Below are 16,451 nucleotides of genomic sequence, written 5' to 3'. Positions count from 1 at the left end.
GCAAAGAAAACAGCCAATTGGGGTGTCAAAACATGCAGGGCATGGGATATAAGCAAGGGCAGATTTGAAATAACAACTAGCTTTTCCTCTGGCTCAAAAACACAGGGCATTACTTGGAAATACAGAACATTATGTTCTGGTAGTGTAAGTCTTTCCCACTGTTTTTATTTATTTTTTATTTTTTTGTAGTAGGCAAAAAATAAGGTGAGGAACTTACAAACTGTAATGCAGACATATATTAAATCTTGCTTACATATGATTTAAATATACACTACCGGTCAAAAGTTTGGGGTCAGTAGGATTTTTAAATGTTTTAACATAAGCTTATCCTGCAACCTGCATTGAATTAATCAAAAATACAGTACAAATAGTAAAATTGTGAAATGTTATTGCACTTTAAAATAACTGTTCAAAAGTAGTTTATCATTTAATTTAATCTAATCACTTCTTCCAGTGGTTTAAATATTTATTTTTTTTAACTTCATTACTCCAGTCTTCAGAGTCACATGATCCTTCAGAAATCACTTATTATGATCAATGATCAATATTATGAATATTAATAGTAATAGTAATAAAAGCAATCATGACTGGAATAATAATTTCATTTGAAACTACATACAATAAGAAAGCAATTATTTAAAAGTTTAATAAATATATAAAAAAAATGACATTTAATAAATGCCGCCTTGATTAACAGAATAATTTTCTTTAAAAAAAAAAACATAAAAAAAAAAAGAACTGAGCCCAAACTTTTGACTGGTAGTGTGTGTAAATCTACTTTGTAATTGTGAGGCTAAATAATTTAAATTTGTCTAATTTAAAATTTCAACCACCACACCAAATATGTTTCACAATGTATTTCAAGGTCAAGAAAATACACGTGCAACTTTCTAGACTGTGGATGCCTTATTTAAAATAAAATAAAATATAATTTAGAACAGCTGTATTTGAAAATAGTTTATATTAACAAAAATAGATCTTATGTACAAATTATGTACAGCTATACAAACATAGCAGCTAGCTTTGCTTTTACTCTGGCAGTCAAGTTTTCCCACTGTGTTCAGAGTTTTTTAGACCTTTCAGATATCAAATAAATACTTTTGTTCCAATGTTACATTAAAGTAAATACTTCAATAATAATTAGACAAATAATAAGATTTAAATGCTCTAATATAATTGCTATCTTAAATATTCTTGTAAAATTTGTTCAGTCTCCTTTGCTTATGTTCAGTTCTTCACTTTAAATGTAATATAAGGAATTTATTCTTTTAAAAAAGTGAAATTATTGACACACACACACATATATACATATATATATATATATTTAAATTTCTTTAAACAAAAAAAAACGTGGAACCGTGGAAGAAGAATTAACGCATTCTTACTTCACATTACCCCACATATCCCCTTTTCTTCTTGCATGACTGAAAAAATCAGATGTGTGAGATTTTCAAAACATGCAGACTCTTCACTAAGAAGGATCACTTTTTCCAAATGATGTCATCATTCACTGACCCAAGGTTTGTGGGCTTTCAAGACATATAAAACTCAGTGAACTGACAGACTTTTCCTAGAGAAAGTGAACCACAGTAAAGCATGTGAAACAAAAACATGAGATTTAAAGCATTTCCCTGACTGTATTTAATCACAATATATATGATTTAATCAGATTATATATGACTCTCGACAAAACTCTTCAGGGATGGACCAAGTCCGAACCTGTGTTTAAATGAGGGCAGAATGTCAAATGGGCAGAATGGAGGTTATAGGTTTATGATAGCTCTGGAATGCCCTTGCTTGAAAGATATACTACTGTTTGGTTTTTAATATAGGGCTTTAAAAATCACACAAATGACACAATGTTACTGGCCAGTAGCTGAGCTCAAGACCTTGGAATTTTTTCGCTTAACCAGCAATGTAAGGTTTATATGCACAGAATAATACAAATCAAGAAAAACTTATATGTGCACTGCAGTTAATAACCCAGATTTCATCTAATTTTTCAACATGATGGTGCAGTTTGCTTTATTCTATCTGTACAAATGTTATATTCCCGATAGTCTGGATTGTGGGAAATCTTATTTATGTTTTATTCCTCCTGTGTCAGCAGGAGTATATTCCTTGAAACATAGGAAACCATTTACCAGATTTAAAACTTATAATTTCAGGTTTTACCAAGGATGTTAACAACCCTAGATCCTTCCAGGAAGAGGCCTCTCTGAAACGTCTGGTTCTCACTCTCAAAAGTCGACCACAAAAACCTTGTAAAGAGTGGATATGGGACAATTAACAGCCATCCCCTTATTTTCATTACACAATTTGAGCCAGCAGTACAAAATATTAATAAAAAGCATTTGAGAATCCTGAAAACATGATAGACAAGGACACAATTGTCTGTATTATTTGGAGGATAAGGGGAATTATCAGCATAAGAGGCTGTAATGGAGGTATTTTACATTTCACACTTTATTACATTTGGTGTAATCTGATAAACCTTTTTTTTAACTGCTAAAGAGCGGCAATAAAACCTTAATGGAATTACAGTCCTGACACAGAGGATCAAACATCTGGTACATCATAATGGGTTTAAGAGAAAAGCATGATGTCCCTTATTGGCGTAATTCAATAAATGTGAATAGCGCACACTCTCTTTGGGAGAGTCTTCTTGGTATAAGAAGGCACTATACACCTGTTTGTTTATTGTTAGCCAATCATTCATATGTCAACTCAAAATGTATTAAGTAAATTTCAGTAATATAATCTCTGATGACATGAGATTCATCATTTAATGTAGAGCAATTGCTCAGTCAGTGTTTTTCTTTTTTGGTGGTTGTCTGAATTAATACAAGGAAAAAAGTCACATTAATCTTGCAAGAGAGTCTTGATATTGTATCTTCTGAGTAGCCTATCATATTTCAAAGATGAGAAAACAAAACAGATCAAAGATCAAAACAGATCAAAGATCAAAACAGATCAAAGAAACACTTACCTCTGTTACAGATTATCACATTTAAGTGCCTTAAGTATTATTTTAGCAAACTTTTGCAAATATCAAATGGCATTTTACATTGTCCTGTTTTTTTTACATTGTATGTTTTTTTACATTGTCCTTTTTTTTTTGAGCGGGGGAATGGGGGGGGTGGGATGCTGTTGTATGTTATTGTATTTTGCGCTTTCTGTATTTTGAACTATAGTTGTATTTGCACTGTCTGTATTTTGCTCTGTCATTGTATTTGCACTATCTGTATTTAGTCTGGAGCCAGCACCTAAGCTTTTCACTCATCACAGCACATGTGCTGCTGCTGATGTGACAATAAAGTGATTTAATTTGATTTGATTTGATTTGATTTGAATAATTTGTTCAGGTGCGGCACAGTGGCTCATTGGTAAATACTGTCACCTCACAGCAAGAAGGTCACTGGTTTGAGTCCCAGCTGGGCTTGTTGGCATTTCTGTGTGGAGTGTGTATGTTCTCTTCGTGTTCGCGTTCGCGTTTCCCCCACAGGCCAAAGACATGCGGTATAGGTGATTTGAACAAAACTAAATAGACATAGTGTACGAGTGTATGTGTGAATGTGTGTATGGGTGTTTTCCAGTACTGGGTTACTGCTGGAAGGGCATCCGCTGTGTAAAATATATGCTGGATAGGTTGGCGGTTCCTGATGAATGTGGCGACCCCTGATGAATAAAGGGACTAAGCCTAAAAGAAAATGGATGAATGAATGAAATTGGCCGTAGTGTATGAGTGTGTGTGTGTGTGTGTGAATGAGTGTGTATGGGTGTTTACGCGGCTGCAGCAGGACGGGCATCTGCTGCGTAAAAAATATGCTGTTGAAGTTGGCGGTTCATTTCGCTGTGGCAACCCCTGATTAATAAAGGACTAAGCTGAAAAGAAAAGGAATGAAATTGGCCGTAGTGTATGAGTGTGTGTCTGTCTGTGAATGAGTGTGTATAGGTGTTTGCCAGTATTGGGTTGCAGCTGGAAGGGCATCCGCTGCATAAAACCAAAGAGACTTTGGTAAAACATATGTTGAAATAGTTGGTGGTTCATTCTGCTGTGGCGACCTCTGAAATAGAGACTAAGCCGAAGGAAAATGAATGAATGAATGAATGAATAATTTGCTCATCCATTATTGTAGTCTGAAACAATGTGTTTTAAATTGTTTTCCACATTAAGTGTTCAGGCCATTCCAATAGACATACAGTACACGCGTCACTGTTTAAATTTATTTATTTATTTATTTATTATTATATTCCATATAGATGTTTCATATTAAATTTTAAATTATTAGCTTCTACATTTTTCTTTTATAAACTATTTTCAACAATAGCCCTAATCCGTCTCTTCTTTACAAAGAACTAAAGCACTAAAACATTGAAGATTTACAGAACAAGTTGAACATTTTAATTGTGATTCTTTACTCAAAAACTGGCTAAAAATGTCATATATAATTATAACCGCTGCAGAAATTTAATTATAGTAGTACAATCATTTTTCTTGAAGCATAAAAGAAAAAAATAATTAACGATGAACTTTCCTTGAATTTCTACAGCTGAATGTTTCTAGACTTAAACACCAAACCAATTGTTAATAATAAACGACGTATGTAAGGTACAATGAGATAAAACATCATAATCATCAACTCCGTTTTATAAAAACCACAATATGCTCCATCCCCCCATGCGCAGCTACGTTTACCGAGAGAAAAAAGTTCATCATCCCCCTCAGATGTGAGTGTCAAGTATCAGGTAAGCAAGCATTTGATCCGCTATCATTTGCTGCAAACAGATGCTCTTTTGCGCGCTAAAGATAACTGCAGACAAGAAGTCAGTCGATAACGAAGCAAACTCAATTTAAGACTTATTGAATGAAACTTTCTTCGGAAAGAAGGAAGACCATCCACTGGGGCGGGAGCTTGTGACTCACTCAACTTCCTCAATAGTAGCGCATGGAGAGTTGAGCGCGAGCATTTCTCTCATTCGGTGCTTTGAGGGAGAGCCGGACACTTCTGCAGGACTACACATCTGCTGACCAGGCCAACTTAACTGACCCGACTAGGACAGAGTACTGAAGGAGTTTTGACTGGGTAAGTGCGCTTATTCTTCCTTTCTTTCTTGCCATTTAAAGTAAGAAACTCACGTGACAGAGAGCACTCACAACCCGTTTATTATTATTGATAGCCAGCGAGTAAAAATCGATTAACTGTTCGCCTATGAAAGTGTCCATTCATTCATATAGTAAAAGCTCTCGAGGAAGTTGAAGGCAAAACCTGTTGTTCTACTTCAAATAACTGTTATAACTGGTTAATATAGCATTATAACACTCAAATTGCAGTTTCATAGATAGTTCATGGAAGTAAAAATACCTAGGATCACCTGTTGAATGCTTACTCATGTTTGGCTTTGGGTTAAAAATATATTTGCTGAACCAGCAGTAACAGAAATACCATTCATTCTTAAGTGAGAGAAAGATTATATTTAAACCCTTTCAAGGTCATCTTTAACTTTTCTGTGGTGAACTTTTTGTGCTCCACACACCTGTAATTCTCAGAAGAATCTGGCACACGTGTCATGACATGACAGTAATTTGTGTAAGCTTTCTGACAGCCAAAGTCTTTTTGTGAGTGTCCAGAAAACTTTTAGAGAAACAGATTGAAGACGTGTGTGCCATGGGGGTCCTGACATATTCTTGAGTTTAGCCAAAAGCAAATCCAGGTTGGAACTTGATCGCTCATCTTAGAGCACAGCTCATCCCAGGACATGTTGCATTCCAAGGCGAAGTGAACGGTTTTTAGTAACCAGCACTGTTTGATGAGGTAATAATATAGACATCCGCTGAGAGTGATAATATGCTATTTCATAATCTGCTGTGTTTATAGAAAGTAGCACTGAATTAAACATACAACAGGAAATCACATATCAGTAAGTGATGTGACTCACAAAGACACACCTTGAATGGTTGAAAACTGATGAGTGGAAATATGTTATCAGTCAATGGGTGAGTCTGCTTAAAAATCACATCAGCGGGTGACTAAACTTTTGGCTTCGTTTCTCAGCAAAGTCTTGACAAGTCAGACGAATGCAAAACAAAAATGCAGTGAGTAGGTCAGGAAAGTTTGCAGGAAGAACAGAACGGGGTTCACATCTCATTTCCTTTTTCTTTTCTATTTTCTAGCCATGCTGCTGTTACTGCATCCTGTATTGCAGGCAGCCGGTCAGTTGTCATGCTCAGTGACTCATTGATTTTTTTATTTTTATTTTTAAAGTTGTACTATAAGTTTTATGGCATGTTCTGGCATGCATGTGATTTGTGTGTGCATGAGAAAAAAGCAGAGTAGATATCTTTGCGGTGCATCCCTGTGCTTTTTTGGTGTATTAAGCAGCCTTTAAAGTGCTTACTTAAGAGGCAGATTCCCATGCTATCTGCCGCCAGCGCTCTGCCATTCTTTTCTCATTCATTATTCCAAGAGGAGTTCAGAGGTGCTTGTGAAGAAACCATATCATACCTTTGAAACTTTAAGTTCCATCCCTCTCATATAAATGCCACAAACTTTATGAGCCATAGTGTGCTGCTCATACTGTATTATGACTCATTTAACTGCGTGGTTCAGGAGGCGATTGTGCAATATTCAGTTCTACGCTATATGCCCTAACACATTAACACGTGTCTGTATTTAATTCTCTAATTATAAAGACACAATAAACAGGGAATTTGTTTTAGTCACTTCAATAATTAATTATTACATTAAAATTTTAGATTTTTAAAATTCACCACCATTCAACAATTCTGGGTCATTTTTTTTGGGGGGGGGGATATTCATATTATTGTTTTTTAAAATTCTTAGTTTATTGGTTTTAATGAACATACAAAAAAGGATAAAGACAAGGAGGGCCATAAAAATAAATAAATAAATGAATAAATATAAACAGAATACAAAAATCATAATAAACAAGTTATGCTGTGATTAAGTTAAGTCACACTATGAAAATACATCTGAATTAATATTTTTAATAAGAAGTTGCACAATCAACTGATGTCATGAGAAATATTTTTAATGCACGGTGGCAGAGTGGGTAGCACGTTCGCCTCAGAGCAAGAAGGTTGCTGGTTTGAGCCTCGGCTGGGTCAGTTGGCGTTTCTGTGTGGAGTTTGCATGCTCTCCCAGTGTTCATGTGGGTTTTCTCCAGGTGCTCTGGTTTCCCCCACAAGTCCAAAGACATGTGGTGTAGGTGAATTGGGTAGGCTAAATTGTCTGTGAAAGAAAATAAATGAATGAATGTATTCCTGATGTATCTTGTTAAAATTAAGTGTTTAATAATAGCAGAGAAATAGATTATATTTTAACAAATAAAAAAAGATTTAATGTATATTTTTTGCAATATTACTGTTTTACTCTATTTTTAAACTTACTTGAGAACTTTCAAAAATATCTTTATACGTTTTAAAAACATTTTTTGTATGTACACTACTGGTCAAAAGTTTGGGATAAAACATTTTTCATGATTTTTTTTAAAGAAAATTATTCTGTTCATCAAAGTGATCTTAATTAAATGTAAAAACAATTGTTAAATGGTTAAGTACTTATTTATTAAATATTTATTTATTACTTATTGTATGTAGTTTCAAATGAAATTATTACTTAAGTCATTGTTGCTTTTATTACTATTACCATTAATAATAATCATAATAATAATAATAATAATAATAATAATAATAATAATAATAGTAATTAAGATTGTGATTAGTGATTGTGATTCTGAAGGATCATGTGACTTTGAAGACTGGAGTAATAAGCTGAAACTTAATCTTTAAAATCACTGGAATAAATGATTAAATTAAATGACAAAATACTGTTGAACAGTTATTTTATAGTGCAATAACATTTCATAATCTGTACTGTATATTTGATGAAACAAACGCAGCCGTGATGAGCAGGAGAAGCTTATTTTAAAACATTTAAAAGTCCAACTTACCCCAAACTTTTAACCGGTAGTGAATATTTTTAAATTTGTTAGTTAAATTGCAAGGCCTAACATTTTTAAAAAGACAGAAGGTTTTTATTGTTTTCTCTACCATATCCCATCCTAAGAAGTCATCACAAAGGGCTTTTAAATAACCCATCACGGTGTCCATCAAAGAAATCCAAGTTCTTAAATTGGGCCGTATTTCATTTAGTCCTAACCACAACCGGGCTTCCTCTCATAAGAAGAGGTCTCCTCTTCTGGAGTCTCCTGCTGTGCCAACAACATTCAGTCTGTTATTTTTATGATGAATTCTTTTTCTTGTGGTTAAAAATTCCTGCACCCTTTGGTAGTATGTATGATCCATAAAGTCCTAAAAAAAGTCCATATTGTGTGATGTTGTCATCTCAAGAGAACATTTTTGGCATCTGGAAAATTTAGACTTGTCAGAAACTGAAGGAGATTGAAAATGCATTTTTTGTTGTCATGTCAAAGCAATGTGACTGCAGTCTTGGTCATGGCCACATTCTTTGGAAGCACTGTGGTTTTTTTGTAAAGCTTTGCCTTATACAGGGACTGTTGTTTTTAAGTCACAAGACTGAGTGCAATGCATTTAGGGATGCAGTACTTTTTTCATATAGTAAGCTCCACTGAATGCTGTGCACAATTATAGCCTATGCATAAAAAATAGATCGCTGTGCGCAATATACTTTGTATACACAGCAGAAACCCTGGCATACTATTATACTAAGCCACTTGCTTAGTCATAACAAACACTGAATGTTCTTGTTCATTTACAAGTGTGGCTTGAACACCAGACAAAAAGAGTGTACAATTGTAGCCATAAACATTTATCAGTCCATCCACATGCAAATCAATTGGACTTGAACATCTGTCCTTCAATAAAGCAGCTCTGTATCCAAATGTCTGAGATAACACAAAGCCTGACACAATGCAGCCTTCGGTTTATCTTTAAAAACCATGCCAGATGAAGTGACGTGAATTTAGATGTCTGGAAGAATTACCAGTACACCGTTTACTGTCTTCTTTACATCAGTTTGTTTGTCAACTCACCCCAAACTCACTGTACACTGAAACAATGATATCTGCAAAATTGTTGCAAACAATTTGTGTGTGTTGAATTTAAACAAACAAATTAAAATTAGTAATGTTCGACTTACTTTGTTTGTTTAAATTTAACCCAAATAAATAGTTTACAACCACTCAACTTTAAAGAATTAAGTACATTCAAGGAATCATCTCTGAATCATTTTTTGTCAGTGTACAAAAATCTCTAGCATTAATATCTCAGGATTCAGACTTCTTGTGTTCTACTGCCCTACATTATATTAAAATAGTACATGGGGGCTGTATGACTGGTTGTTTTTTAGAGGTTAACTCTGAATTCAGGGAAATGAGTGCGGGTTTCCTGCGGGAGACTCCAGGTGCATCTGTGATCCAGTGAGATGGTGGCTTCCTCCCAAACTGAGGAGAATGAATGGATGAAATCAGATCCTCACAGCTTGGGTCCCTGGAGACGCGACCTGCTGCTCGCTGTGCTATCTGCTCGCTTGTACTGTTTGTTTACCTTTCCTCTCTCTTCCTCTCGCAGCCTTATTGTCCTTCGTAGATGTTTAGTGTCTTGCTCTGAGCCACTTGTTGTTAAACCCCTTTGTCTGTCTTACTTCCGGTCATTTCTCTACAACACTAGCTTGCTTAAAAATGCTGCTCTAGGCCACGTGTTAATACCGAGGGGTCAAGATTTGGCTTGTTAAGCCTCTGCTTGGAGATTTTAGTGTCTGGTTTTAAAAGATATCTCTTTTTAAAAACGCGAAATGTAGTGAGGGGCGTCACGGTGGCGCAGTGGGTAGCACGATCGCCTCACAGCAAAAAGGTTGCTGGTTTGAGCCCCGGCTGGGTCAGTTGGCATTTCTGTGTGGAGTTTGCATGTTCTTCCTGTGTTCCCGTGGGTTTCATCTGGGTGCTTCGGTTTCCCCCACAGTCCAAAGACATAGGTGAATTAAATAAGCTAAATTGACAAAAGTGTATGAGTGTGAATGCAAGAGTGTATGGGTGTTTCCCAGTGTTGGATTGCAGCTGGAAGGGCATCCGCATATGCTGGATACGTTGGCAAGTTCATTCTGCTGTGGACACCCTGGATTAATAAAGGGACTAAGCCAAAAAGAAAATGAATGAATGAATGAATGAATGAATGAATGAATGAAACGTAGTGAAAAATGCTCCATACGTCAGTAGTGAATGAATGGATGGATGACCATAAACAGCAAAATCAGTGCTGCTCACTTTCTGAACACATTTATTGAAGCTGAAGCTGTTTTGTTTTACTGAGTCAAATCCTTACATGTGCAGCTAGTGAAGTCAATAGCCAGACAAATGACTCCTAAGAGTCACTTTGTTTCAGTCAATCAAATACATACATTTGCAACCAATGTAGTCCAATTCCCAAACAAATTACTTCCATGAGTCACTTTGTTTCAGTCAATCAATCCATACAAGTGCAACCCGTAGTCCAATTCCCAAACAACTGACTCTTATGAGTCATTTTTAGTGAATCAAAACCATACACGTGCAGAGAGCCTTGTCCAATCTATGAGCTGCTTTGTCAAGCAAACAATTTTGTGTAAATGTCTAATAGACGTCTAAACGTAGACAGCTTGGCTTATTAAGGCTAAACTTGGGCTGTTTGTGAAAATCTAATAGACGTCTAAGAGCAGCCCAAAACTAGACATCAGTCTGCAGCTCTGCACAAGACTTTTGGCCAGAGGAGAAATGGTAGTGCCCAACTGAGCCTGGTTTCTCTCGAGGTTCTTTAATTCTTCAGTTTCACCAATTGGTGAAGTTTTTTCTTCGCCGCTGTCGCCACTGGCTTGCATGGTTTGGGATGTGTAGAGCTGCGCATCTATGGATTTGCTCTTCAGTGTTTGGGCTCTCAGTAGTGATTATTAAATCGCAATGAACTTAGCTAAACTGAACTGAACTTAAACACTGAAAACTGAACTACACTTTCAATTTACTATGATCTATGTGAAGCTGCTTTGACACAATCTACATTGTAAATGCGCTATACAAATAAAGGTGAATTGAATTGAATCAAATAAACAGATATGAATCACTACACATATAAAGTCTGTCTAATCTGTCTATTTGACGACTAGTCTAGTTTTAGGCTATTCTTAGACGTCCATTAGATTTTGACTGACAGCCCAAATTTAGCCTTGTTTAGCCAAGCTGTCTACGTCTAGATGTCTAGTCTAGTTTTGGGCTAGATGACTATGTTTAGACATCTATTAGACATCTTTTAAAAATCAAAATGCTTGCTGGGTTCTTAAACAAATGATTCTTATGTGCCACTTTGTTTTAAGAATTAAAAGAATGTTCGACTGTAGTCCAATTCCTAAACAAATGACTCTAATGAGCTGCATTGTCTTAGTGAATCAAATACCATACATGTACCACTGTAGTCCAATTCATAAACAGTATACGACACTGACACATGAACAAATTATGAGTTGCTCTGCTTAGTGAATTAAATACCCCCAATACCCAAACAAATGACTTGTTACACCGATTTCAGTCTCTCATTTATTCATTCATTTTCTTTTCGGCTTAGTCCCTTTATTAATCTGGGGTCGCCACAGCGGAATGAACCGCCAACTTATCCAGCACATGTTTTTTACGCAGCGGATGCACTTCCAGCCGCAACCCATCACTGGGAAACATCCAAAAACACTCACTCACACACACACACACACACACACCACGGTCAATTCTAGCTTATTCAATTCACCTGTACCACGTCTTTGGACTTGTGGTGGAAACTGGAGAACATGGAAACTCCACACAGAAAGGCCAACTGACCCAGCCAAGGCTCGAACCAGCGACCTTCATGCTGTGAGGCGAACGTGCTGGCGAACCCATTGCCCCACCGCGTCGCTGATTTCAGTCTCTCAAAATGTTTAATTTTCTTATTTTGAATGGACAGCTTATATTTTCCTTGAGTCTTGTAGCTATTGGTTGGAACTGATTGTGATAAATGATGTGACATTATGTCTTCCTGGGAGAACTACCACTACACCAAAATATTTTCATTGTGAAACCAAAACTGGAATAAAGGAACCATAACTGGAATAAAGTTCCTACAATTCACATCACTGGCCGCCATTCGAAACTTGCTGAATCAGACCTTATGAGTGTGATTAGCAGTGCCACATGGCATGTGTCTGAATGCTTGGCTTGAGCCATTGAACATGTGTGGGTTACACGGATTAATCAATAGCAGTTTTTATAACGGTTTGTGCTTATTATGTCTGTTACACCAGCTGTATCACAACCAACAGATGTTAGTGTGCAATCTATCCATCTACACTCTTTTGTCACCAAGCCCTGAGTCACCTTTGACGCACATCATCTCTGTTTAGATCCAGGCACCCTAGAGGTTGGGTTCACCCATATATGAGACTCTATGCTCTGTCCCATCACAGGGTTGGGTTTTTTCACTGCTTTATTTCACACAACCCCCACGAGGAAATTTTCATGAATCTGAGATGCATTCATACTGGCGATGAATACTCACACTGGAACGTAAACACTGGTCTGTACTTGTAACAGTCACATAAAACGTGTCTATTTGGCATTCTCCATGCTATGACTGTCAAGTCTACTGTAACGTACTATCAGAATGTGAGTGAATTATATGTATAACTGCAGGGAGTTGGCTGTAAAATTTAGATCCAGCACAAATAAAACCTGTAGTTTAGCGATGGTTGAAAACCAAAACCAGGATGTACATGGTAAGTTATTTATTCATGTTTTCTTGGATTTTGTATCAGTATGGTGGTGTTTGTATTTGATTGATATAATACATTAACATATGATGCAGTGTTTCTCAACCATATTCCTAGAGGACCACCGTCTCTGCAAATTTACCATGTCACCTTAACGAAACACAACTGATTCAGATCATTAGCAAAGACTGAAACAGAGACCTGTGATGGGTGTGACGGACAAAGGAGACATCCAAAACATGCAGTGCTGGTGGTCCTCCAGGAACGTGGTTGAGAAACACTGATATAATACACATAGTTAGGCCTGTATATAATCGTTATTAGTGCTGTCAAATTAATTATTGAATTCAAAAAAGTTTCTACACATGCATGTATTGTAAAAATGTTTATTACATGCTGCCTTTTCTTCCGTTTAAGTTAGCAAAACTTTAGGAACTCTGTAAAAGCTGTTTAGTGTTTCTCATTTGGCCCATTTAAACAATTATAAACAACATAAAACATAAACAGCGATTCCTATATAGAAGATTCACTTCCTGCCCTCCATCTAAATTTCATACATCATCAATGATGTCATGTGAAAACAACCTATTATGTAGAGAAGTTTTTTCCAACATAATTTTTTTACATAATCATTTTAAAAACTCCTTTTTAATAATTAATATATTTTGCTTTTGCCAGTAAATGACTGTAAATAATATTTTTCTAGTTATATAGCAAGAAACTAGTAGTCAGCTTGAAGTGCAATTTAAAGGCTTAACTAGGTTAATTATTTTAAATAGACAAGGTTAATTGGGCACATTATTGGATAACGGTGGTTTGTTCTGTACACAATGGAACAAAATAATTTCTTATAGGGCTGAAAATATTGATCTTAACTTTGTTTTAAAAAATTAAAACTGCTTTTATTGCAGTCAAACTAAAATAAATAAGAATACCTCCAGAAGAAAAAAAATATTATAGGAAGTATTGTGAAAATGTCTTGAAAAATGTCCTCACTTGAAAAATATTTTCAGTTCATCCAAAAAAACTAGAAAGAGAGTATCCCACCTGAGTAGGATACAATATAAAAAAATGTAAACTACTGTGTTCATCTTCATTGCTGGGAATTTTGCTATGTTGAACAGTGATTCACCACATGCTGGAAACTCAGGCTTCAAACATCTGCCTTGCAGGCTGATTAGTCTGACTTGATTCATTCTTGCTGATAAATGAAACAGTTTGCAATGTTCCATCTGCTGTGCCACCTCTCCATCTTGTTGGAATTTTAGTCAAGTCTTTCCACTCTGGATGGAGAACTTTATTCAGTGACGTCAGGCTGAGATATAAAAAAAAAAAATTCCAGTAGAAAAAAAAAGTTCAGATCACAAAGCAAGCTGCATTAGGAAAACCAAAGCATTTAATGTTAGATGGTTTAAAGATGGGGAAACATTGTGTCATGCATGCATATTTTTGCTTTGAAAAACTGTTTGAACTAGTGTTATTGTTTTACGCTAAAAAACAAGCATTAGCATTTCAATGCAAAACAACCTGTTATAAATGCGAGAAATGTATTATTATTATTTTAATGCTATTAAAGTTATTAGTATTATTACTTGTTTAGAAAAATTTAAACCACTTAAAGAACTTTTAGGGTAAAAGTTCCATGATAACAATGTACTAAAAACATTTTCCTGTTTGTGTACAGACAGCAATGTTGTTAAAACAATACTTGTTTATACTGTAGGGATTAAGTGCAGTTTTGACCCAAAGTCTGTCAGATGAAGAAAAACCAAAGTCAGAGATTTAAATAAATAAATAAAGTTTACTGAAACAAAACGTCATTAACTGCGTCACACATATAGGTGTTCTAACCTGATTGGTTAAAACAGATAGAATAGGAAAATGTCCACGTGGGTGCGTGCGTACATTTCTGAAAAATATCTTAAGCATAAACATCAGACATCCACTAGACTGTTTAGAGCTGACTTCAGACCTGTGAAACGGATCCACAATCAAATAGAACACACACACTTAAAGTACAATCTGTTTCTTATCCAAGGCTGAATGTACTCTCAGCCGTCTTTATCATAACTGGTTAAAAACCTGTATAATCTACATTCAGGCAGTTATAATATCCGTACTACACAAAGTCTATCTTGAATAAAAAGTAAAATCACCTTAAAAGAATTAACTGTAAAAATAGCTAAATCACTTTAGACATTTTAGATAGTATTAACTCATAAAATAACAATAAAAACAGTTGTTTCCAGTCCTCAGACCTTCAGTTCCACTAAAGATCTCCATGACCTCTGACCTAGTTTGGTGGCTCCTGAAAATAGTTACAAAGAGACTTTCTTATATTAAGCAATGTGTTAACTTTATTCATTATTCAATAATTATCTTTAATAAAAATAATGAGAAACAGGAACATGAGAAAAGGATAAACGTTGATCCATGCTGAGACAGATTGGAAGGTATAAAGCCGAATCCTTCAATACCTATCTGTGAAAATGTCTAAGAACATAAACAACAACCACTGTTGTTTATGGTTGTCAAGTACTCATAAATGCTTGACTGAACATGTAATAAATGTGCATGATATTATAGTTTAAAAAACAAAAACAAAGAAATAACAAAAGTGCTTGCAAAAACCTGCACGTTGAAACTCATTTTCAATTATTAGCATTTTCCGTCATGTAAATCAGTCATACAAATATTGTTTTCTGTTTTAGTTGTTGTATAAAGGCCCCTTAATAACAACAAAAAGATGGATGTGACATTTATGCTTTAAATTAGAATATACCTACTGCAAGTTTTAATATGGCTGAATAAAGTGCTTTTTTTAACATAAATTATTCTCCATTCCATTAAACAAAGAAAACTATTGTCCATTAAATCATTTATCAAAAGCATCCCTACAAGTCAATGTAAAATGCTTTTTACTGACACCACTGTCTCTCACGCATTCTCTGTTATAAACAACTTGAATTGTGATTTATCAAGCAGGGTCAATCTGATCCAGTAAAATCTTTGCCGGATCTTCAGTGGCGACAGCACAGAAGCGTTATGAGAATAGCATGCTAGGAGTGCAGTGTACAAAAATTAAAATAAATATTTAGATTTGAAACCACTGGTTACAAAGTCAGCAGCCCAGCTGTTTAGCTTTTCACCAGACTCCGAATCATCAAGAAGAGCCATTAAATCTCCACTAAGTCATTTAAAAGGATTAATCGCAATCATTACATCTTGCACATGCGATTCACCACAGCAGTTCCATGGTTTTGTACAGGGCTTATCTTACTAAAGCTCTGAATCTCCATATGCACAGATCCACATGCATTTAAGCACGTTACATGCTGCCAAGTCTGGATTGTAAGTGCTGATCACTTCCCAATGTTTAATTAGCCTCCACATCTGTAAGAGATGAGAGCAAATGGCTGTGACATCATTTCAGATGCGAGGAAATCTGACTGAGTGTTTCCATTTCGTGTTTGTGCATCTGTTTTGTGTTTGTATGTAGTGATGAATGACTCCTTTCGGTTGCTTTTGGACTTATAAACAAACCTTGACTTTGACAGCATTCGAGCTGTCATAATCTTTCACGGAGCACGATGAACCGACTAACCCGAGCTGACCTACGGAGCACACTGTGGTGGAATGGCTAAAAAACCGACACACACTGGGATCGCTTCAGATTTTTTTTTT

At 35.6% G+C, this 16,451-nt stretch overlaps 1 protein-coding gene across 1 annotated transcript in view; it reads left to right on the top strand.

Annotated features, from left to right (window-relative positions):
- The first annotated feature begins 4,810 nt into the window (after positions 1 to 4,810).
- The window catches only part of fhl3a (four and a half LIM domains 3a), a 64,259-nt gene continuing 52,618 nt past the window's right edge, over positions 4,811 to 16,451 (top strand). Inside the window, exon 1 of the mRNA XM_056474988.1 lies at positions 4,811 to 5,087. The gene's annotated coding sequence lies outside the window, so the exon portion shown is untranslated. The remainder of the gene's footprint in view (positions 5,088 to 16,451) is intronic.

This window comes from Danio aesculapii, chromosome 16, assembly GCF_903798145.1.
Source record: "Danio aesculapii chromosome 16, fDanAes4.1, whole genome shotgun sequence".
NCBI lineage: Eukaryota > Metazoa > Chordata > Actinopteri > Cypriniformes > Danionidae > Danio > Danio aesculapii.
Note: the sequence above shows the minus strand (reverse complement) of the source record. Positions and strands in the feature narration are given on the sequence as shown.